The following is a 24,400-nucleotide window of genomic DNA, read 5'->3' on the forward strand; positions in this document are numbered from 1 at the left end:
ATCTAGTTTTGAAGGAACGCTAGGAAAAAAAAAAAGTGCCACTGTTTTCTCCATTTTCTGAATTCTGCTTTATATGAGAAAGCATACAAAAGACAGAGAAATTACTGTATTACTGTGAGAGCAGAGAAAAGCATGCAAAGCAGATGTTTTCAGCAAACACAAGTAGGACTGACCAGACACTGAACAAAACTATACAACCTAGATGAAAAAAAAAAAAAAAAAGTCTCAGCAGGCAGAGACAAATCAAGGCATAAAGGGACTCAAAAAGTAGTTTGGAACATCTGCAGTGATAAGTCTCATGATGTTGTATGGTAAAAGGGAATCAGTACTTTCCACTACACATCATACACAATGCCATCTGAGTTATGTTCCTCGATGAATCTTGGTATGCAACTTTAAGGAATCCCTGAAGAATTCAGATGAGATATAAACAGTTAACAGGAAATGTAAAATAAAGCCATTCAAATAGAATCTATCGGCAGATACTCCACAAGTTATTTACAGGGGAAGTTTTGGAAGAGCATGGAACAGTCTTAAATCTTCCAAGTTTTTAAATACTTACTTTTTGCAGCCAAAATCACATCAGCTGAATATCCAGGAAAGTTTTTTAAAGCTTGGATTAAGGCGCTTCACTATCTGGGAGCATGACGTAGCCTTTTCTTTGGACCATCCAGCCAGAAGCATTTACTCATTCAACAGAAGCACAGAATGTAATACTGTAGTGCGGCTTTTTACGTAGGAATGCCAAAGAGGGGGGAGGGAGGGGAAAATCCTTCCCCAAAGGTTTTAGTTCAGCCCACTCATTAAAATACAGAGTGGAAACAGCTGCTGTAGAAAGGAAGAGGATATCCAGACAGATATTTAAGTTTCTTAGTTGTAAAATGGCTTCATTCTGGAATCTCAGTGACAAAATCAATTTTCCTTCTGAATTTCATCTTCCTCTGTTTTGTTCTTAAATAAAGTGGTTCTCACTCAGGTCAGAAATAAGTAGAACACAGTGGGTAGTCAGGTACCTGTTTTCAAAAGCATTGCAACTCACTAGGTGAAAACAGATCCCTAAAAGATCCTCACTCTTCTCCTTGAAAGCACTAGCACAAGTCTGTGTGTGCTTTATAATACTTAAAGTTTCGTGTAATTTATTAATCCATCTCAAATAGCTGCCCACCAAGAAGTTCCAAGCAAACTAGCTCACTAATAACATTTAGATTATCGCCTCAAAGTTAAAACTACCTAAGGAGCAGAGGAAGGTAGTAAGCACATGAAGACACTGAATAAACCAGGATTCTTCAGTTTGAGAGTGTGTTAGCAGAGGGGAGATAACAGCGCTCTAACAAATCTTGAAAGGCACCAAAAAGTGCTATCTGGGAACATCAGCTGGTTCATTCCTTCTGGTAACACAAGAACTAAGGGGCACTGAAAGAAAGCTTTAGGCAAAAACTTGAAACAAAAGCAAGTACTTTCTCACGTTATACATAACTGGATTGAAGAGCTCATTGCCTCAGGACCTCAAAAAAAACCCCAAACAATCCTAAGTTAAAATTCTTAGCTTGGGAAGTTATTAACCGCAACTTACTAGAAAGTGTGGATATCTCACGCGAAGTATCCACTTTCATTTGCCGTCTGCATTAACCCTTCCCCTAGACCTGTGACACTGACCACTGCCAGAATAGCAGGTTGCATTAAAAGGATTTTTGAGCCACGACTGTGCCTATTTTTACACTCCCATTTACCTAAGCTTCACAACAGACCTTAATGAGAGTACATGTATTATTAAGTCCATTTCAAAGACGGGGAATTAACCATGTATGGCAATTTGGAAATTTTTACTAGTAACTAAAATTCAACAGTTAGATACTACCCTTAAAAGTCACCTTGAAGTGACTTTGTACTTCTCAAGGCCAGCACCCAAGATGGCCTGCCTTTCAAATCCCTGCACTTCTGACTATTCTATTGACTCCAGTATAACAACTTTCACGAGCAAAGTTATTCACCAAGAGGAGTTTTTCCATAACAATTCTTCAGTGATTACTCCTATTTTCTACTCTCTTTCCTTGCAGTTACAAAACCAAAAGCATTCCAATGGTGAAATTCTATTGCAGCAAAGCTGCAATGTTCCAAATACATACATAATTTCTATGTATTGTCAAATAACATTTTTCAATGTAAGGCAAGCTTACAATCTCTGGGTAACAGTTGTTCTTATAGCAGCAACTAGCAAATAGTTTGTGTCATCAAAGTTACGGGGTGTTTTTTCTTTTCTTTTTTTAATGAGAGACATACTTTTAAAATATCCTTGTAGTGGCTGAGCATTACTGTGTGGTAAAAGGAATAACTGCCCACTGGCCTTGCTGGTTCAACTGCTGGTATTAATTAATATTACACAAACAAGATTAATTTAAGCAAAATAAGCAAATTGATCCGAGATCCTTTACAGATCAAGTCTGAGAAAAGAAGCCACAAAGTCTACTTCCCTTTTCTGTTCCTAATTTTAAACAGGGGATTCATAGCTGTTTGCCTTTCTTTGTGTGTTTAACATTTCCTAGAGGCCTGCAAAGGCATGCAAAATATTTTAGTTAAGGGCCTCTATATGGCTGTAAGAGGAAATAGATGTCTCCCTTAAAGAGATGGGTTAGTATAGAAACAGAGATTGTCTGAATGACAGCAAGGTCTTCAGTGTTTATTTCAGAGGAAAGTACAGATAAATATTTACTGCTTTTGATCTACATCACAGAATACAGAGGCTGCCTTTTTTGGCTACTTCTTGTCTAAGTAATCCAGGTTACAGTCTAATATTATTCTCTTCCTCAGAATTTTTCTTCATATTAAAAAGAAAGCGCCAGACACTTCCTTTAAGATGTAGAATTGCCTCACAAAAAGAAAGCTGGTTTCTAAATCCTGGGCTCATCAAGACTTTATGCTTGTACAAGATGTGTTGTCATCAAAAACTAGCAAACTGCAGACTTTTTGGTCTATCTCAGAAAATAGATGTTCCCCGTGCAAGGCTTCACAACTGTGCTGAAACAGCCTTTTGGAAAAATTCTGAGTGTGTCAGTGCTAACAGATTGAAAAATGGTGAAAACATAATTGTAAAGAAGGCTTCACCTCTTATCTCTTCCTGCTCTCTCACTTTACACCATCTGAAGAACACATGCCATCCCCTCTCCAGCAGGGCAGAGTATGATAGAACACAAACTGATGTTCTCTTTCCTCTTGCACAGGCCCTAAGCAATAATATTCAATCGTGATCTTTGATCCAGTCACAGCAGAATCTTCTCCACCATTTCATGACAGGTCCATCATTTCTCTCTTTGTCTACTGCCAGAGAACCAGCAGAATTAAAAAAAACTTTGGGACAATTAGCCTTTGACAGATGCTCTCTTACCTGCCCTTTTTCAACACTCAACCAAAACTGATGAGAAGTCTCTTCCCCACCCCTTCTTTCCCTCTTTTAATTAAACATCACATGATATATCAAGAGGAATCAAGAGGGCTTAGAGGAAATCTCATTATCTTCACTGAGTTGCAACTGCAGCTCTTATGTCAGAAGACGTTAAGCAAATTAGCGGTGGAGTAACTCACATAGGTGCAACACAGTGCTGGTTATCCAAACAACATCCAAGGTGCAATCATATACTCTGTTCAGTAGATAAATGAAAGAGCAATACACTGATGGAAGATGTTCTGGGACAATTCTGTGTCCACAGGTATTCCTCTTTGTACAGCAACACCATCAAAATTGCCTTGAATAAGCAGGCTTGTGATAATCCAATAGCTACATGGGAAAACCTTTAGGTGTTACAGAGGGAGATGATGGTTCAACGGATCACATTTTCTTCTTAATAAGTGCTTTAGCACAAAGCCCTCAAACACAAGAGGTTTTACAGATCAGGAAAATCACTATAATTTGAAGCTGCAAATCTTTAGCATGCCCAGTTGATTAGAGTTCATAGGAGTATCATAGTATCATCAGGGTTGGAAGAGACCTCACAGATCATCAAGTCCAACCCTTTACCACAGAGCTCAAGGCTAGACCATGGCACCAAGTGCCACATCCAACCTTGCCTTAAAGTGCCCCAGGGACGGCGACTCCACCACCTCCCCGGGCAGCCCATTCCAGTGTCCAATGACTCTCTCAGTGAAGAACTTTCTCCTCACCTCGAGCCTAAACCTCCCCTGGCACAGCCTAAGGCTGTGTCCTCTTGTTCTGGCGCTGGCCACCTGAGAGAAGAGAGCAACCTCCTCCTGGCCACAACCACCCCTCAGGTAGTTGTAGACAACAATAAGGTCACCCCTGAGCCTCCTCTTCTCCAGGCTAAACAATCCCAGCTCCCTCAGCCTCTCCTCATAGGGCTTGTGCTCAAGGCCTCTCACCAGCCTCGTCGCCCTTCTCTGGACACGCTCAAGCATCTCAACGTCCCTTTTAAACTGGGGGGCCCAGAACTGAACACAATACTCAAGGTGTGGTCTAACCAGCGCAGAGTACAGGGGCAGAATGACCTCCCTGCTCCTGCTGACCACACCATTCCTGATGCAGGCCAGGATGCCACTGGCTCTCTTGGCCACCTGGGCACACTGCTGGCTCATGTTCAGGTGGGTATCAATCAGTACCCCCAGATCCCTCTCTGTCTGGCTGCTCTCCAGCCACTCCGACCCTAGCCTGTATCTCTGCATGGGGTTGTTGTGGCCAAAGTGCAGCACCCTGCACTTGGAGCTATTGAACCCCATCCCATTGGACTCTGCCCATCTGTACAGGCGGTCAAGGTCCCACTGCAGAGCCCTTCTGCCCTCCAACCCAGTCACATCTGCCCCCAGCTTTGTGTCATCTGCAAACTTGCTGATGACTGACTCGATGCCCTCATCCAGATCATCTATGAAGATGTTAAAGAGGATGGGGCCCAGCACAGATCCCTGAGGGACACCACTAGTGACAGCCGCCAGCTGGATGTGGCACCATTCACCACCACTCTCTAGGTCCGGCCCTCCAGCCAGTTCCTAACCCAGCACAGAGTGTTACCATCCAAGCCGCGGGCTGACAGCTTAGCCAGCAGTATGCTGTGGGGGACAGTGTCAAAGGCCTTGCTGAAGTCCAGATAGACCACATCCACAGGCCTCCCCACATCCACCAAGCGGGTCACCTGATCATAGAAGGAGATCAGGTTAGAAAGGCAGGATCTGCCCTTCCTAAACCCATGCTGGCTGGACCTGAGCCCTTTGCCATCCCTTAGGTGCGCTCTTATTACCCCCAAGATAACCTGTTCCATCAGTTTCCCTGGCACTGAGGTCAGGCTGACGGGTCTATAGTTCCCAGGTTCCTCCATCTGACCCTTCTTGTGCATGGGGACCACGTTGGCCATTTTCCAGTCTCCTGGGACCTCTCCGGTGAGCCAGGACTGCTGGAAAATGATGGAGAGCGGCTTGGCCAGCTCAGCTGCCAGCTCTCTCAGCACCCTGGGATGGATCCCATCTGGTCCCATGGACTTGTGGGTGTCCAGGTGGCTCAGCAGGTCCTGAACTAATTCTTCATGAATTTCCAGGGGAACACACTGCTCCCCAACCCCATCCCCCAGTTCAAGAGGCCATTCTTCTCCTCCTCCTTCCTTACTGTTGAAAACTGAGGCGAAGAAGGCATTCAGGACCTCAGCCTTTTCTACATCATCAGTTATAGTATTCCCCTCCTGGTCCAGTAATCAGTGGAGGCTCTTCTTGCCCTTCCTTTTAGCGTTGATAAATTTATAAAAGTGCTTTTTGTTATCTTTCACGGAAGTGGCCAGCCTAAGTTCTAGCTGGGCCTTAGCCTCTCTGATTTTTCTCCTGCATAATCTGGCTACCTCCCTAAACACGTCAGGAGAAGCCTTACCCTCCTTCCAGAGGTGATACACCCTCTTTTTTTCCCCCAATTCCTTCAGGAGCTGTTTGCTCATCCAGGCTGGTCGCCTTCCCCGCCGGCTCATCTTTCAGCACATGGGAACTGCCAGCTCCTGTGCCTTCAAGAGCTCCTGTTTAAAGTAGGTCCAACTATCCTGGACCCCTTTGTTTTCAAACCTGCATTATGAACTGAAACAGTGTAACTGTTTACTGCAGCCAACTACTACCCAACAAGATTTTCCCTTCAGTTCCTCCAAGTTTTCATCTTGTCTCATTATAGAAAAATTAAACAAAAATTAAGGAATAAACCAGGTTTGGGTTATCAGTGTGTTTCTGCCAGTTCCGTTCACTCCTTACTCTCTTTTACATTGGATGGAGCAATGAGATGAAAAGGAAGGGAGAGTAAAGGTTAGGGAGGGGGAGATGGAAGAACATTTTTTCAAAGAAATTTAAGAGATAAAGTGAAAAACTTTTTGTCCAGTTCTGAAAACAATGTAATATCAGGAATAGTTAAAACTTAAAATCTTCTTTTGACACACTTTGGTTTACAGTTTTCATCAGTAATTGCTTCTCTTTGGAAACATTAGTAATTATCTCACATTCACTATTAAGAAGGAAAGGGGAGTTGCAATATAAATAGACTGGATGCATCAAACCAGCATCCTTTTGGCTGTATTGCCAGTGATGTTATCGTCTTGGGAAAACTTGCAGTGATTTTATTAACACACAGATCAGTACCTTTGGCTTTATATCACTGTTTCTACAACATCATCATGGGGTTCATGGGATCCTTCCCAAATTATGCCATATTTTACATTTTCAGGGCATTTTTACAGTCTACATTGAAAAACAGTTTTGTGCTTTCACAAAGATCACTGAAAGGCTGCTCACCTGACTGCTCTCACATCACAATACCCTGAAAGGTTAATAAAGGGACATTGCTCCGTAACTGGCATCTGCAAGCAAATCTGTGGGTCTTAAAATCTAGGGTTGTGTCTGATTTCTAAGTACAGTACTCTTGGATAAGCTCTCAATTCCTCCTTTCAGTATAACACATGCTAATAAATTCTTCACCAGTGCTATCTTTTTCCATAGATAGCACCAAGTTGCCCATGCTTAACATTTTAAATGACCATGGAAGTTAATTTTGACAGAGGTCACTACAAACTGCCATGCTTACGTTGATGTTCTATGTGATACTTTAATAACCATCCAGAGCACATGTTGCTCAGATTTCTTAGAGTCTAGTGCTTTATGGAACTATACTGAGATTAACCTAATCCAAAAATCTGAGGCAATATGATCAAGCATCAGAGATGCTGAGACCTTAAGTCTCAATCTATTATTTGGATTGTGAAGCCTCACCCTTCCAGATAACCTCCCCACCCACCCTGAAAGCACATTGCTTTTGGAGTGTTTTTTCTCAGTAGGGAAGCAAAATCTTCTTTTAATGCGTTTCATGGAAAAGTTTTGTTTGTTTTCTTTCCCCAGACCACCTAGGCAGGAAAATAAAATGTTACTCTCAACCAAAACCCAGTATAATAACTCTGCCCACTTGTGGACAGTTCTTTTCAACTTGCAAAAAAGGAATCCTACAATTGCAATTTTTGGTGACTCATTATGGGAATGGTGGTGCAGCACAACCATGTAAAGAGCTGTACTATAATGGCCTGAACATAATTATTGTAGAGCATTTTCAAATGCTTTCAACCAGAAACCAAAAAGGTTTTATGAAAACAGGAATTAGATCAGTTCTAAGGCAAGTGTGGTCTCTAAGTACAGGAAGAACTTGCCATAAATTCTGAGGGAATAGAGACAATTAGATACAAAAGGTGAATTTTATTCCAATGTGAATATAATGATACAGCATAACATACAGAAACTGAGCTGTGGCATATAAACAGCACAACCCCCAGGCATAACAAATAAATTTACTTCTGATCTGAAGTCTGCTATCAATACATGAATCCTGTTACTGCTTTCAGTGGGATTTGGATTAATCTCCAATGAGCAACATGAAGAGGATACAAAGTCAGACAACTAGAGAAACAAGGACAGTGTAATTGAGCAATGTAAGGGGGTGAAAAAATATTTTCAAACACCGCCCCCCCCCTACTCCCTCTACAACCCCTGGGAGATGCCACAGCTGATTATATTTCACATAATCCAAAAGCCTTTATCAGTACCTGAAGCCTTAGGGTCACATGTAAGAAACCTGGGAAGGCTGCAGTTGGGCATCCCTCCTGTTTGAGATAATGCAAAACAGCTTCCCCAAATCATTGAGGCACCACTTTGCCCTTGCTGGTTAAGTTTTCATCTGGATTCTTTCTCCATTTGCCTGACCCCATACCATCAATACTAGAGTTAAAACAAGGTAGGGGTGAAGATGAGATAGAGGCTGAGGCATATTCTTTGAGTGACAGCTAGGACTTAGATCAGCTTAGCCAGCCATGAAATCACAGCTTTGTAGAAGAATTTGAAATTCTTTTAAAGTTTATTGTTAATAAAGTAAAAGCAAAGAGAACAAATCAAGCTCAGGTAAATAAGGTATATGGGAATATGCATGGGTGTCTGTACTTCCAGAACAGTATATCTGGCACTTCTGAAGATTCAGATCCAAACATCTAGGTGACATGGGCAGTGGTATTGAATGCAGCCTCAGCAAGTTTGCTGACGACACCAAGCTGTGTGGTGCAGCAGACACGCTGGAGGGAAGGGATGCCATCCAGAGGGACCTGGACAGACTAGAGGGGTGGGCACAAGCCAACCTCATGAGGTTCAACAAGACCAAGTGCAAGGTCCTGCAGCTGGGTCAAGGGAATGCCAAGTACAAATCGAGGCTGGACAGTGACTGGCTGGAGAGCAGCCCTGAGGAGAGGGACTTGGGGGTGCTGGTGGAAGAGAAGCTCAACGTGAACCAGCAGTGTGCACTTTGCAGCCCAGAGGGCCAACCAGGTCCTGGGCTGCATCAGGAGAAGTATGGCCAGCAGGTCAAGGGTGGTGATTCTCCCCCTCTGCTCTGGTGAGACCACACTTGGAGTGCTGCATCCAGTTCTGGAGCCCCTACTATAAGAGGGATGTGGACATACCGGAGCATGTCCAGAGAAGGGCCACAGGGATGATCAGAGGGCTGGAGCACCTTTACTATGAGGTCAGACTTGGAGCTGTTGAGTCTGCAGAAGAGGAGGCTCCCAGGTGACCTTATTGTAGCCTTCCAGTATCTGAAGGGGGCCTACAAAAAAGCTGGGGAGGGACTTTTTAGGACATCAGGTAGTGGCAGGACTAGAGGGAATGGAGCAAAGCTGGAGGTGGAGAGATTCAGACTGGACATGATGAGGAAGTTCTTCACCATGAGAGTGGTTAGACCTGGAATGGGTTGCCCAGGGAGGTGGTTGAGGCCCCATCCCTGAAAGTGTTTAAGGCCAGTCCAGACGGGGCTCTGCCCAGCCTCATCTAGGGTAAGGTGTCCCTGCACATGGCAGGAGGGTTGGAACTAGGTGATCCTTGTGCTCCCTTCCAACCCTGACTGATTCTATAATCTGAATTTATTCTTAAGTGCTCTGCTCATAGTCACCTAAAAAACACTCTGTCACAGTTACGAAGCAGAGTTTGGAAGCCCTAAACTAGCATCTTCCCTTTTTTGCTGGCTTAATGTTCTCCAGAGAGCTCATTTCGTTTCTGATAAGAGGGTGAAATCTCCCCCTCCATGAAAGACACACTATTTCTGATAAATCATTCTGTATGTTTAACATGTACCATTTCCAGAAGAAGTCCAAGTACCCTTGCTTCTTTCCCTGAGCTGGGTCTAGGTTCAAAACAGTGTACTGTGGACAGACACTATGAAATTTCACTTTCGGTCTCGACTAGAGGTGTCTTGGCCACAAAGTTGCAGTCTGAGTCTTTCCTCTGCCTTTTTCTTGAATTTGACTGAAGCTTTATCACTACCTCTGCCTCCTTTCCTCTCCTGTTTCTCAGGAAACCCTGGTGGCCTCCTGCATGCAGCACAGCAGCTTCTTCCCTCTTGCTGAAGCTTCTTTCTAAAATGGAGCAGATGTTTCCCATGTGTTTCAAACTTTATTTTCTTCCCCACCTCCACTTGTTCCAAGGCAAATAAAAATAATTATCTTCTTGCTCTTTCAGATCTAATCCTAAAATAGTGCAAGTATCCCTAAAACAAACTGCCCAGCTTCATTCTGAGGTAGGCAAAACCCAGCAGTCTCTTCTATAACAGACTGGGAAGAGGAAAAATGTTTAACCTTGGCATAGCCTTCAATTTAACCTTCTGATGATAAACTTTGGCTTTGTTGGTTTTCTTCCCTTTGTTTGTATAGTTTTGCTTTCTTTCAGAGATGAAATTTTATTTCTTGGAAATACTTTGTTAAGCAGAACCAATATGCACATCATTTGCTGTTTTCCTTTCTACCTCAACCCCATGTCTCCTAGCTGCCACTAAAATCTTATTTACAAATAAAAAAAATAAGTTTACAGATACTTCACAGGTCCCATCCCCCTTCTCTGTGACATTTCCCTCTCTCCAGCTGTCTCTCTTTGGCACCAGTTTCTGAAGTAGCAGTAGACTTTCACACAAATTACCTTTGCTCTGATTCATATTTCCAAAACTGGTTTCAGTATCAGGCCAACTCAAGTCAGTTTCACAAACTTATGTTAACTGTAAATCAAACCTGAAAGGAACACACTCCATTGGGACTGGTACTGTAACCCAAATTTTAAGGTACTCCAACTTACACTCACACATAAGGATAGGTTTTGTGGGGAGAAGGGAAGGTGCAGCACTTCCATCCCCTCCTGTGCAATATTACATCTCTCTGCACAGGCCTGCTTATTTTCAGCCAAGTTCTGACCACTGTTATCAATCTACAAAAGAGGTATTTAACCACACTCTGTAGACTGGTTGGTCAGCCCTGCCCAGGGAGCAGACTATGAAGTGCTAGCAGCTGCCAATAGCTGAGATCAGAGGAAAAGAAAACCAAGCAAGTACCTAGAAAGCTGAAACTAAAGTCATGTAGAGTTTGTTCAAAACAGAGTCAAAGCCCCACGGATGGAAATCTACGCAGAAACAGTCCAGAAAGTACTTGTCAACAGGGATCTCATTCTTTAAAGTCCTGAGCAGGGAGTACCCAGTAGCTGTGCTGTTTTTGTGTCCCACAGCTGTGACACTTGTCATGCTGCAGAACTGCTTACAAATGGACTTGAGCTGGCAGAGTAAGCAGGTAGCACGGCGAGCATGACCAGTCTCCTCTCTTTGCTGGCAACTGTGTCAAGAGCAAAAGCTTGTGACAGGACATCACTTTTGGACAGCATTGCTCTTGAATTTGCTTTCTCTGTGCAAGCAGCTCTCCAACACATGATTTCCCACATTCTGCAAGGGCTCTGATAAAAACTGCTGCAATCAGCCAGATCTTTAGTAACTTCTCTGATATATCTATATTAAAAATTACTGTGGGGGTGAGGGAAAGCAAAGGGAAGCATAATGGTCTGAGAATGTTACGTGCAGTGCTAGGCACAGAAAAATTTTGCTTTCTAAATGCCATATGCAGATTTGTTGCTGTGACAAAGCAGGCATGTAGGCACTGAAAAGCCCTAGACAAAGACTTTCTTTTGTTTTTCAGCTTTAACAAGAGCCTCTCTCCAGGCCCTGAACTGAGTCACGTCATCTTCCAGTGTTTCATAAATGGGCAAACGTTTATCTTAATGTTACATATATCAAGGTTGCATAGAACCATAGAATGGTTTAAGTTGGAGGGGACCTCAAAGATCATCCAGTTCCCATGCCCCACCATAGGTAGGGACACCTCCCATTAGAACAGGTTGCTCAAGGCCTCATCCAACCTGGCCTTGAACATCTCTAGGGAGGGAGCAGCCACAATCTCCCTGGGCAACCTGTGCCAGTGTTTCATCACCCTCACTGTAAAGAAATTCTTCCTAATATCTAGTTTAAATCTCCCCTCTGCCAGTTTAAACCCATTACTCCTTGTCCTGTCATTACTAGACCTTGTAAATAGTCCTCCCCAGCCTTCCTGTAGGCCCCCTTCAGATACTGGAAGGCCACTCCAAAGTCTCCTTGAAGCCTTCTCTTCTCTATGTTGAAGAGCCCCAACTCTTATAGCCTGTCCTCATAGCAGAGCTGCTCCAGCCCTCTGATCATCTTCATGGCCCTCCTCTGGACTCGCTCCAAGGAGTCAATGTCCTTGCACACCCAGAGCCTTTCACCATACTTGCACTATGCTCAGATCTCAGACAAATCCTGAAGATGCCACAAAAATAATTATAAAATTTGGAAGAAAGCTGTGGATTTTGTAGCACTGCCATGAGATTATTTTCATGAACTACTATGAATTTGCACTTGCTAGTTTTAATAGGGAAAAAGCTTTCCAGCACTCTGAACAAGACTAAATGCATCTGAATGATGATTCTAGCTGTGTCAAAATTGCTGTGGAGCTCTGCAGCCAACAGAAAGCAAGAAGGGAAAGTAGCAAGTGGTGCCACTGCTTTCACCAACTGCCTCACTATTTCAAGTGCTCTTTCTCTTAGGCAGTTTCAGTTTTCCAGACCAGAGAGGATCTACTTTTTTGTTGTTGTCTGGGTGTTTTTTCAAGGGCTATCTATTGTTTTGTTCAGAGCCAGCCACAGATGATATCACTATTTCTCTTTTCTACTACAGTCCACCAGACATATAAATTCACTGAGATGCCATTTGTCTGGAAGCTCATTATGCAGCATTCCCTGTAGCTTCTGTATGGACAGCCTGTCAGCCTGAACTCAGTGCCATGCAAGATTACTGAACAGATCACTGAGTGCAATCACAGGGCACCTACAGGATGGCCAGGGGATCAGACCCAGCCAGCATGGTTTTAGGAGGGGCAGGTCCTGCTTGATCAACCTGATCTCTTTTTATGACCAGGTGACCCACCTGATGGACGTGGGGAAGGCTGTGGATGAAATATACCCAGACTTCATCAAGGCCTTTGACACTGTCTGCCATAGCAAACTCCTGGCCAAGCTGGCACTCCGCGGCTTAGACAAGGGCACTCTGTGCTGTGTTAAGAACTGTCTGGATGGCCGAGCACAGAGAATTGTGGTGAATGGTGCCACATCCAGTTGGTGGCCAGTCACTAGTGGTGTGCCCCAGGGATCAGTGCTGGGCCTAGTCCTGTTTAATATCTTCACTGATGATCTGGATGCGGGGCATCCACCATCAGTAAGTTTGCAGATGACACCAAGTTTGGAGCATGTGTCATCTGTTAGAGGGTAGGAGGGCTCTGCAGAGGGACCTGGACATGCTGGACCACTCCCTGACCCCATCTACCAGCTCAGGAGGCCAGCTGTCCTGAGGACAACGTGTCTTACTACTGAAATTGAGGTAAAGGTGTTAAGCACCTCTGCCTTTTCCTGACGTCTAGCTACTACATTCCCCTCCTTGTCCAGTATAGAGTGGAGGCTATCCTTGCCCCTCTTTTAGTCATTATCTATAAAAACATTTCTTATTATGATTCACAGCAATGGCCATTCTAACTGGGCTTTTGCCTCTCTAATTTTCTTCCTATACAACCTGGCAATATCCTTAATTTTTCCTGAGTTACCTCCCTGTCTTTCCAAAGGTGATATGTCCTCTTTTTTCCCCTTATTTCCATCACAAGTCCCCAACCCATCCAGGCTGGTCGTCTTCCCCACCAGCTTTACTTTCAGCACAGCCTGCTCTTGCACCTTCAGGATTTCTTTCTTGAAGTAGGTCCAACCTTGCTGGACCCCTTTTTTTTAAAGGGCTTTTCCCAAGGTACTCTTCAAGTTAGTCCCCTTCAAAAGTACAGTGTGGATGTTTCATTAATGGTCCTTCTAGCTTCACTGAATATTGAAAACTTTGTTATTTTGTGATCACTGCCCCCCAGACAGCCTCCAACCACCACATCTCCTACCAGCCCTTCTCTATTCATAAACAGCAGGTCGAGCAGAGCATCACCCCAATAGGCTGGCACAGCAGCTGTGTTAAGAAGCTATCCTCTATACTCTCTAAAAACCTTCTTAACTGCCCCCTCTCTGCTGTGTTAAGTTCCCATTAGATACCTGGCAGGTCAAAGTCACCTAGAAGAACAAGAGCTGGCAATCTTGAGACATCCTACAGCTGTTTACAGAATAATACATCCACCTCCTCTTCCAGGTTGGGTGGCCTGTAACAGACTCCAACCAGTATGCCACTTTTATTGGTCTGCTCTCTGATTTTACCCATAGGCACTCAATCCGCTCATCCCTGGTCACAAACTGCATGGCATCAAAAGCTTCCCTAACATACAGGGACATCCCTCCACCCTTTCTTCCTCTCCTGTCTTTCCTGAAAAGCCTGTATCCATTCATTGCACTGTTCCAGTCATGTGATGCATCCCACCACGTTTCTGTGATGGTGACTACGTTGTAGCCTTCCTGTTGAACCAAGGCTTCCAGATCATCCTGCTTGTTGTCCATACTGTATGCATTAGTGTATATGCACTTCAACTGGGCTGCTGATTTCACCCCAGCGTGTATTGCTTCGATTCCTATTTTCACTTTTTTTACACCTTCTGATTTGTTAGTTCCTAGACTTGCAAATCTCTGCTCCCATCTTCCCAGAAATCAACCTTCAAACATTTCTCATCCTTCCTCCTAAAAGCAGCTGCACTGTATGTCATCACCTAGGCATGATTTAGACTAGAGGCTCTACAGTGCAATGAAAAGGTCTTACTTATGTTTGTGAACCCTTGTCTAACTCTATGCTTCTATATAAATGTTTAATAGGCACTAATGCATCTGCTGGAACAAGCTGTGTATTTGTGTGAGACTGTTTGGATACAATCCTTGCTGACTGTCAGAAGATTCTAGAACAAAAACAATTACAGTTGTCTGGTGGTACTGCAGTTTCAAAGCTACAGGATGCAACAGGTGAAGTGGTCTAATGAAACACTGCACTGGAAATGGCCCTATCTATTCTTAACCACGTTCAAATTGAGATTATGCTTGGGAGCTCAGCACTATGGATGAGAGGCTACACTTACCTACCATCACTGTGCCTTATCACCTTTATGTTATCTACTTTCAGATCCCCTTGTTAACAAAATTTTAAACACATATGTCAAATCTCAGCTTTAATGATAGTTGAAGAGTATAAAACCAGTCTTGTCTGGTTTTCAAACTGCTCTTGGCATGTTTTTCAGCTGGGTTTGAGTACACCACGCCCTGAGCAGAATTAATTACGAAATCGAAGCTCCAGTGGCAAATCAGATACATGGCTTTTATTTCAGAGGCCAAGCAAGACCTAAGGGATTCATCAGTAACACCACAGAAGTAGTCGATGCTCAAGCAAACAAGGACTGTACAGTGCCTTGGCCTTAGGGCCAATGAATAAAATATGGTGATGCTAATGGAGAAAGCCACCAGAGCAGCAGAAGTGTCAGACCTTCACATCATCTGTCAGACCTTCGTGTCATCTAGCTTCAGATTAACAATCATGGAGACAAAGCACACCACAAATGTTCACAACTTATACAAACAGAACAGAAATCTTTGGGGTTTGTTCTCCCTGTATCAGGTTGCTTCTATTGGTGAAGATGGTGCTGACAATTCTTACCCCACAACCTCAACAATTGTTTACAAAAAAATTCAGGAATATAAAGAATCACTGTTGTGGTGTCTTCATAGGGGCTGTGATGGTTTGGGTGTTCCCTGCCTCCCTCCACTTTGGAAATCACCTAGACTAGACTCAGCCAGCTCTGGAAATATGAATGAAGCTTATATTTACAGCTAGCACAATATATAAGCAGATATTTACAGTATATACAGAAATATACAAGGTAAAAAAAAAAAGTAATACAAAAACCCAACTCCCTTCCCAGAAACCTGAGTCCCCAGGAGAGGCTCTCAACCACCCCTTCACCTTCCCTCTACCCCTCTCAACCTTACCCCAGTCCCCAGGAAGAATAGAGGTTCAGCCAAGGGGTTAGGAAACAAAGTGGATTAGTCCAAAATGGAGGGTGAGGTTAGAGAGTAAGAAGCAGCTCAGCCAGCAGCTCCAGTGAGAGAGGTTATCTATGTTTTTATTTCTTGTTCCTATACTTCTCAGCAAGCCTATGAGTGAAGTAGACATCACCATTGTTTCCCTTTCACAGCCTGTAATCTAGTTCTTCTCACCAAAACATTCTATCCAGTTTCAAACTAGCACAGGGGGTCTGGAACAAGAAGTGCTGAATGGCACCCATTGAGCCATCTACCTCCAACATTGCACACTAGGGTCTCTTTTCTATTAATTTTAATATAGTTTCACTAATAGCACTCTTGATACTTTATCCTTGAAGGAGATTTGACTAAGTGACAAGTCGAGAAGGTTTTCAGTGTGCATTAGGAATGCAAAGGCTCTATATCCAATGGAAGTCTAAAGTAAAGCAAATGACAACTCTGTTAAGAAAAAATCCTGTTAGCAGTGAAATCTGTTGGACTTTATGCAGTTTCTTCAGTGGCATAAAAATTACTCCACCATTTCAGTCATCATTTAAAAGTAAGCTGGATCAAGTAGAACACAAATATATTGAAGGAACACTGCTGTATCAGCACAGTAGCAAACAGATGAGCTAATAACTTTCTTTCCTGCTCATTTTCAAGATTGTACATGACAAGATTTCAGTAGTAGTCAAAATGTATTTACCTGCAACCACCCCAATTTTCAGAGATTTGGAGTAAATTAATATCTCTCCATAAATAAATGCTTGCACTATTTATCAAGTAAGAAATACTATAGGGCTACTACTGAAGGCTACTTCAGAGCAAATGAGTAAAGGACATTCAGAAAGATCAAAAGAGAAACACTTTTGAAAATCTGCCTCCCATTTAACCAGAAGCTGTGCCCTTTAGAGAAACTCTCATTCAGTTCCAAGTGCTCAGCTCTTGAGAAAAATAACACCAAAAACTGGCTACAGCTTTCTACTCATTGTAAACAGTGTTCAGAACACTTCCACTGAAGATATCATTTTCATGCACTTTCTGGCTCATCAAATATCAGAATTCACAGGGGAAAGGATTTTTCTATGAAATCTGTGTCCCATAAGGCTAAATTACTTAATAAAACCAAACTAAAATTGGAATGAGACTTTTAAACAGACTAAGTTAAGACCACATTCTTCTCCTACCTGCAAGACCTAGTAAAAACAAACAAACAAACCCCTCTTTTAAACAGAAGAATGTCGACCTCCTAGTGAAGTTGTAATTTTTTGAGAGACACTATTTTCAAATTAAAGCAACTGTTGTATCTATTGAACTGGACAAGTGATAAAATGCCTTCATGTGTAATGAAAACTAATTTGAAGCAAAGAGAAGACAGATATATTAGCTGATCTGACTCTAAAGAACACTGGTTTAAGTACCTAAATAAACAAACAAAAGAATAATTAAATCTTGAACAAGCAGTGCAATTCAGAACTTACACCTTGCAGGAACCGCAAACCTGTTACTGAGAGTTTGACATTCCCCCTATCCCATGCACTAGTTTTGTCAAGGAATCCAGACCTAATTGACAAAAACAGACTTCTGTAGAAACCATAAGTCTTCTTTCATAGATATTTTGCTTTGTCTCTAGTTCCTTTAAAATACAATAAGCTGTTGACTCAGATAGAATAATTTACATTAATTCTAGTACTGAACAGATTTATGATACTTTGTGTATTTGCAGAAGAGTCACATTTTCAAAGGGTTTCAGGGATAAGCTGCTAAGCCTCAGGGACTAAAAAGCCCCTTAAATTTAGCTTGGCATTTAGATTCAAAAATAATAATAAGCAAATCCTTTGGAAACTGTCTTGTTTTCAGATGGGACAGAGTTAATTTTCTTCCCAGTAGCTGGTACAGTGTTGTGTTTTGGATTTAGAGTGAGCATAACTTTGATAACACACTGATGTTTTAGTTGTTGCTGAGCAGCATTTACAAAAAGTCAAGGGCTTTTACATTTCTCATACTGTCTTGCCAGAAGGAGGTGCACAAGAAGCTGGGAGGGCACACAGCAAGGACCCACAAATCAGACTGGCCAAAGGGATATTCCATACCATATGACATCATGCTGAACAAAAAACTTGAGGGGAATTGGGTGGGGAGTGGCAGCCCGCTGCCCGGAGACAGGCCAGGTATCAGTTAGCTGGTGGTGAGCAATTGCATTGTGCAGCACTTGTTTTGTGTATTCTTCTACCATTATTAATAGCACAGAAAAGGAAGGGGAAACAAGAAACCATCTTTACCTCAACCCGCAAGTTTTACCTTTTCTCTGATTCTCTCCCACACTCCACTGAGAAGTGAACAAATGGTTGTGTGGTGTTTAGCCTCACATTGGGTTAAAACATAACAGAGACAAGGGCTTATTGTGTACCACTCTTCCAAGAAAACTCATGGGTGGCCAAGAATTACTTGGGAAAATTTTGCATAAATTAATTCTGAATCATTCTCAGTTCTTTCTTCCACACTGAAGAGAGGCCTATGGAAGGAGAACAGCATTGCAGAGTTCACAGAGGCAGAGAATATCTGGCTTTCCAAACACAGAACTAAATACTGTTTATGGTTCTTGGGACACTGAAATGGAGAACTATCACCTTCCCTGTCCATGGCTCCTTGAGAACCTTGGTTACCATCAGCTCCAGCTACAAAGGGATGGAAGTACATTTAATTTAGAAGGTATGGCAGGGAGAACCAACTGCAGAAGTCAAGCAGTGCAAGAGTCAAAGGAACCACTTCCAGCCCTCTGCTCAAAAGAAAAAAAAAACAACAACAGCAAGAAGACAGCCACAAAAATAAGTTCCCACATTGCTTTCTGTGCTATCAGACACTATCAAGCTGACATCTAGAGTTCAGTGCAAAACAAAGAATTTTACTCAGGAATTTTGCAGTATCCTACAGCATTATACAGAAACTAATCACTGGGCTACACAGTTCCTTACATTAGTTCAGGAAAACCATAGAAATATCATCCTCTATTATGGGCATTTATAGAAACCCACAATTCTTTATTCTTTACTCTGCAAGCATATGTTAACAGTTATCACCATAAAAGTTTTTGCAGTTCTTCCAAGTTATACAACAAACTAGACAGCAGGGATAGCTTTGAATCTTCAAACATCAGGTTCTTATTTACTGTATTATCCTATTTTTAGGTCAAAAAATTACACATCTGCTGAAAGGACTTTCCCTACATCAGGTAATTCTCCTGGTAAAACTACTTCAGGTACAAGCTGCTGAGGAGAAGCAGTACAACCTTGCTTTGGTGCTTAATTAGAAAACAAGAGCTAGAAAGACTCACAGACTCAGCTAGGGAAGGACACAGCTCTCCTACTGCTACATTATTCATCCAGGAGTGATAACTGAGTTAGGATAAAATCTTGGGGAATCACATTAATTTACAGACACTGACCATGATTTTGAAGTCAGTGTAGATCTGATATTAAATAGGTCTGTTCATGCTGTGGAGCCTCTGAAACCAAGTGGTTAGCCATTACCTGGCAGCCCAACATCACTTAAAACAGTCAGTACAAGCAGGATGGCCACTGCTGTATGCATTAATCTGAATTCTCAAGTTTAGTTCTGGCTTGATGCAACTCTCTGGGGAAGATTTTTGTATTATATTCAAAACACTGTATTTAAAAAATGAGGAAGGAGAATTCTTCTACCAACAGCCTTGAATCTGAATGTTACAAAAGTTCCCATAGTACATATGAGATGAATACTGGGGAGAATAAGTGCATAAAGTACATACCTTTGGCAGAGCTTGGAGAAGAAGAAGCCACAGCTCTGCAGGTATGTTGTGGTCTCCTCCTGGAAAACAAAACAAAACCAAACAAATCAGTAAGTGTTACAGATTACAGCAATCTAATGCAGCTGTTAGAAAAATGAGATATAAAATACTGTCTCAGTCTAAAATAAAAGAATCCACCATCCTGGGGGCTGCTAGAAAATCTGACATTTATTTGTAGCCCATCTACTCCAACTCATATTGTTACCTTTTAAAGCTAAGAGTCACCATGTGTCCATGAATCAGCTTTTATGGGGGAAGAGCCTCTGTGTCTGTATGAAACCTCAATCAACATCATCTATGCTTATTATTCTGTAAAGAGAAACAGTGCCAAACTTCCTGCAACACCCACTTTAGCTGCTGAAGTCCAGAGAACTGAATGTGCTGCTGTTAGCATTTGGAGACGGGAATATGTTTTGACCTAATGCATCAGACACAGCTTGCCTGGTGACAAGAAAGTACTGGATTCCATCACAGGTTAAAATAGAGACAAGTAGAAAATGCTGCATGCAACTCATACAGAGTAACTTCTAATCATGGCCACTGAAAATTTTAAGTGTTCTAAACATTCTAAAAATACCATGGAAGTTGGTAAATAGTTACATTCTCTTAGCTTGTCACATAAATGACAGCTTGACTGAGGTATGCAAATGTTCTAAGACTACTACTGCTATTCTTGTGTTTAATACAAAGTTGCACGTGGGTCAGGTCTAGGACAAAAGTTCTCAAGTACAGAGAAATCTGCATTACAGCTCTGGTCATTGCTATTTAGTCAGCTGTCTGTCTCCCTACTTTCAAGGACACAGTCTGTTGATACCTATAGGTAAGAGATACAGTGGATGTGCCACGGAGCCACTTCTCTCTTGTGAGGCTAGCTGGAATATTTTATTGAGATAAATTAGATTATAGGTTACAAAAAGGAAACAATGGTGATGTCTACTTTACTCATAGGCTTGCTGAAATGTATAAAAACAAGAACACAAACCATAGATAACACAATAGGTCTTTGTCGCAGCTGGTGCCTGTACTTTTCTCCCTGGCCTGTTTTCTGTGTAACAAATCCTTCTGCTTTCTAACTGGCCTGTTTGATTCTCCAAACTCACCTTGCATGTAAGGCAAACTCTGGGATAAGTTAGAGGGGTGCAAAGAAGGTGGAAGGGTGGTTGGGAGCCCCTCCTGGGGACTCTCCTTTCTGGGAGGGGCATTGTCTTTCTGTATCACTTTTTAACTTGTATATTTCTGTATATAGCCGTATATATTACAAATATCTGCTTGTATATTGGGCCAAGCTGTAAACATGGAGCTTCATTCCTTAATTTCCAGCCAGCTGAGCCTAGTCTGGGTGATTTCATAAGTGTGGTGGGGCAAGTAACACCCAAACCATCACACTTCTCCTGCCCAAAGAGGTTGGTCTTTGCAGATCTCTTCCTGTGGGTCTCTCTAAGCATTAATTGGGATGTTCTCAACAGCAGGTGGTAGTGGTTGGGAAATTCATTCTTTGCTGGTGCCACCAAGAATAAATTATTAGAAATGCCAGCAAGTGGCAGAATTCAACTTTATGAGTCCAGTGTGAATGATACAAAGATAGCCAATGCTTCAAGCTGTCTCATCCTGTGCTACAGAGCCTCAGGACAGGTGGAGTTTATAGTTTTGCAAGATCACTGTATTTGGATAACATCTGTGTCTTCTATATACTCTCAGTGAAAAACTCTTTGTTTTCAATATAGAAGACAGTGCTGCTCTCAACAGAAAAGTTCTTCCCTGCTTGTTTGTTTGCATCTCAAATGGCAGATTAGTAGGTACCTCTGGGTGAGGAAAACAGAACAGCTTCTCCCCAGTGGGAAGGATGAAGAAATTGATCTCTATATATCACGTCTAAGTCTCCCTTTCTTATCCTGAAAGTTTTGCATGCCAGTCAGGACAGCTGAGTCCTAAAGCAGGGGAGGAAAACCAACATCTCTTCTGTCATCAGGTAGGGTTCCTCATGTCACAATACAATATTTGCACAGGACTTGCCCTCCTGGGGAGCTGTTCTACAGCACATCATAATTTTTCTTTCCTATTGTTCCTTTCTCAGTCACAAGATTTATGCATGTTCTATGTTCTTGCAGGTACTACAGTCAGTGGTGACATTTTGCCTGCCCATGATATTGTTCTGGTGAGTAAATACCCATTAACTTTCTCACATCTCCCTCCTCTCAAAAAGCAACCCTCCTCACCAGCTACTTGAACCTCATTCCTCTTCACTCCACTTCCTCAGGTTTAAAACCTCATTTTACTTAGAACAAGCCCACCACACTGGACAGTGTCACCATGCTGTAACTTTTGAGTATACCAACCAAGCAGATAATATATGGTATCATTAATATCCTAAAGTACATTTCACCATCAGAGACATTTTGCCTGCACACCTATCCCAGGTGTCTCTTCCAGTGGCATTCAGCTCTTTATTTCTCACTTACTGTAGAAAGTGTGAACAGCAATGCTCTTCTACCCAATTTGGGCACTATGATGTGCTGACATCCCTATAGAGGAGCTAATCAAGAAAAAAGAGGCACACTAGCAATGGCACAGCTGTACCTTCCCTTTCTATCCTATACTTACTCTGGATCAAATCCTGGATTCAACACCTGTCTTTTAGCCAGAGGACCAAAGCTGCTTAAGTGACAACCTGACTTTCTCATGCTCTAATGCCAGTGCTGTTACGGAAAACATAGAGGTTACTATTTTTTTTTAACCTTGCATTAATTTATGAGGGCCAAATGCTAACTACAGATTGCCTGTACTGTGTAAAACTTGTATTGTTTACCTGCCCAAGAGCTTTTTTACTCAAATGATGCCCTTCCCTCAGCCACAGTTCACACAAATGCCTCTGGAAACAGAAACAAAACAAAAAAGTCAAGGCTCTGGGTAAGAAAAAGGCAAAAAAGCAGTCCTGGATGTTTTTGGCAGAGTGAAAGGCTGAGAGCACCTCTAGAATTGGTAACATTGCTTAAGGAAAATCACAGACTTTCCATACATGACAAGACAGCAAAATGCCTAACCATACTGCAGCAAACCTTATTACATATAACATTAATAGTACATGTTGCCATTAGATAAGCAACTCTGATATGACCCAGTCTTATCCAACATTAATTCAGAGCACCAGAGGACTGTTGTTTCCACTGGTTTGTAACAGAGGAGAAATTCTTTAAGAGTCCAGTTAGTCTCAATCATTAACACATGGTTCATATGGCTGTCCCTGATGATCAAAGACACATTACAAATACATTCTTAACAGCTAGAGAGGCAGTAACAGCAAAATTAAATTCTACTTTTAAAGTGCTGATTTACAGCTTGAAGAATCAGTATCCAGGATGCCACCTGCTCCCTGAAAAATGATCTGGTGATGCACAAATTTCCTTTCTGGCAAGTGCAATGGTCTAATTTTTTGCTTAGGTGGCAGCCATGAAGACTACAAACAGCTTAAGCAAGATGAGAGTGCAGAATCTGAATTATCAACTTTTAGATTAGGCAGCACATAAAATGTTCAGAACATATGTTCTGACTGAGGCACTCTTTTAGCGCCCAACTAAATTTACTTACAAGTGTGCAAAGTTTGGATACCTGGGTAGCAGCAGTAGAAGTACACATCCTAGACAGCACCAATAAATACATTGAGATGCTGGAAGTAGAAGGAGATACTCTAGCCAACCATCTCTGCATGTCATGCAGACATCTCATTCATAATTATTTCACTAAATTGCATCCTTCCAGACTACCCTTTGCAGCACTTCTTAACTGCTCAGTATGAGCCTTTTGCTTTTCACTCATGGTCTGTTGAACCTCCCAGTTGATACACTTCTACCACATCTGTTGAGCATTGAATCAGCAACAAGATAGAAGACTTGGTAGAGATAATGTATTGGACAAGTTTGGAGAGATTTCTGTATGCAAAACCCAGGACAAAGCTTAAACAGGGATGTTCTGTACCTCCAATGAGCTCTTGTGACAGAAAGGGTAAGAACATTTCCCTTCTTTGATTTTGATGGTTTGAATGTTGTCCTGAATTTACTGCATTGAGTGTTAACTGCTGAATGTGAACTTCTGCCTCTCTCTAACCCCAGCATACCTTCAGGCAGATGATATGTTTTCTCCCTGTTGTCCTTTCCTCTCCAAGAGCACAACAACACAGGGGCCCAATCTCATAGGATGGCAAGAGCAATATGAGGGTCAGCCAGGTTGGTGGGGTGGGACCCAGAGACTGGCGCCAGGCTGTTCAAAACTTCACTCTTCATTATAGCTGCATGTCAGGTGTTTTAACCAAGTGGGACATTCAGCTGTAGCACTACTATTAAATAGCTCATTTCTGAATATCCCAGGCAAGTGTTAAGACCCACTGGAACATAGGTTCTTTCAAAATAAGCTTCTGCCTTGTGAAATAGGTCGAGTGGGCTCCAGAGAACTTGGTACTGTCCCAGTCTATTTTGAGCACTGGGAAGGCATTTTAAACTCAAGATTTTACTTAGACCCATGCTAGCCTCCTGACACTTTAGTTTGCCTTCTTTTTTCTTGTAATACACTACTCCTGTGCTTGGAAGAGATGGTCCTTGAATACTGACCAGCTTTCTTGGCCCCCTTTTCCCTCCAGGGCTTTATCCTTGGAATAAGCATTAAAAACTTTGAGGATGACCTCTGTAGCTCAATCAAAGTGGCAAATAGCATCCACATTTTAGAAATACAATAAAA

At 42.3% G+C, this 24,400-nt stretch overlaps 1 protein-coding gene across 33 annotated transcripts in view; it reads right to left on the minus strand.

Moving 5' to 3' along the window:
- Positions 1-24,400, minus strand: part of SORBS1 (sorbin and SH3 domain containing 1) — a 187,137-nt gene that overhangs the window by 123,249 nt on the left and 39,488 nt on the right. For all 33 annotated transcript variants that reach the window (XM_064144862.1, XM_064144863.1, XM_064144867.1 and 30 more), the window contains exon 2: positions 19,634-19,692. The gene's annotated coding sequence lies outside the window, so the exon portion shown is untranslated. The remainder of the gene's footprint in view (positions 1-19,633; positions 19,693-24,400) is intronic.

Source organism: Pogoniulus pusillus, chromosome 6, assembly GCF_015220805.1.
Source record: "Pogoniulus pusillus isolate bPogPus1 chromosome 6, bPogPus1.pri, whole genome shotgun sequence".
Classification (NCBI taxonomy): domain Eukaryota; kingdom Metazoa; phylum Chordata; class Aves; order Piciformes; family Lybiidae; genus Pogoniulus; species Pogoniulus pusillus.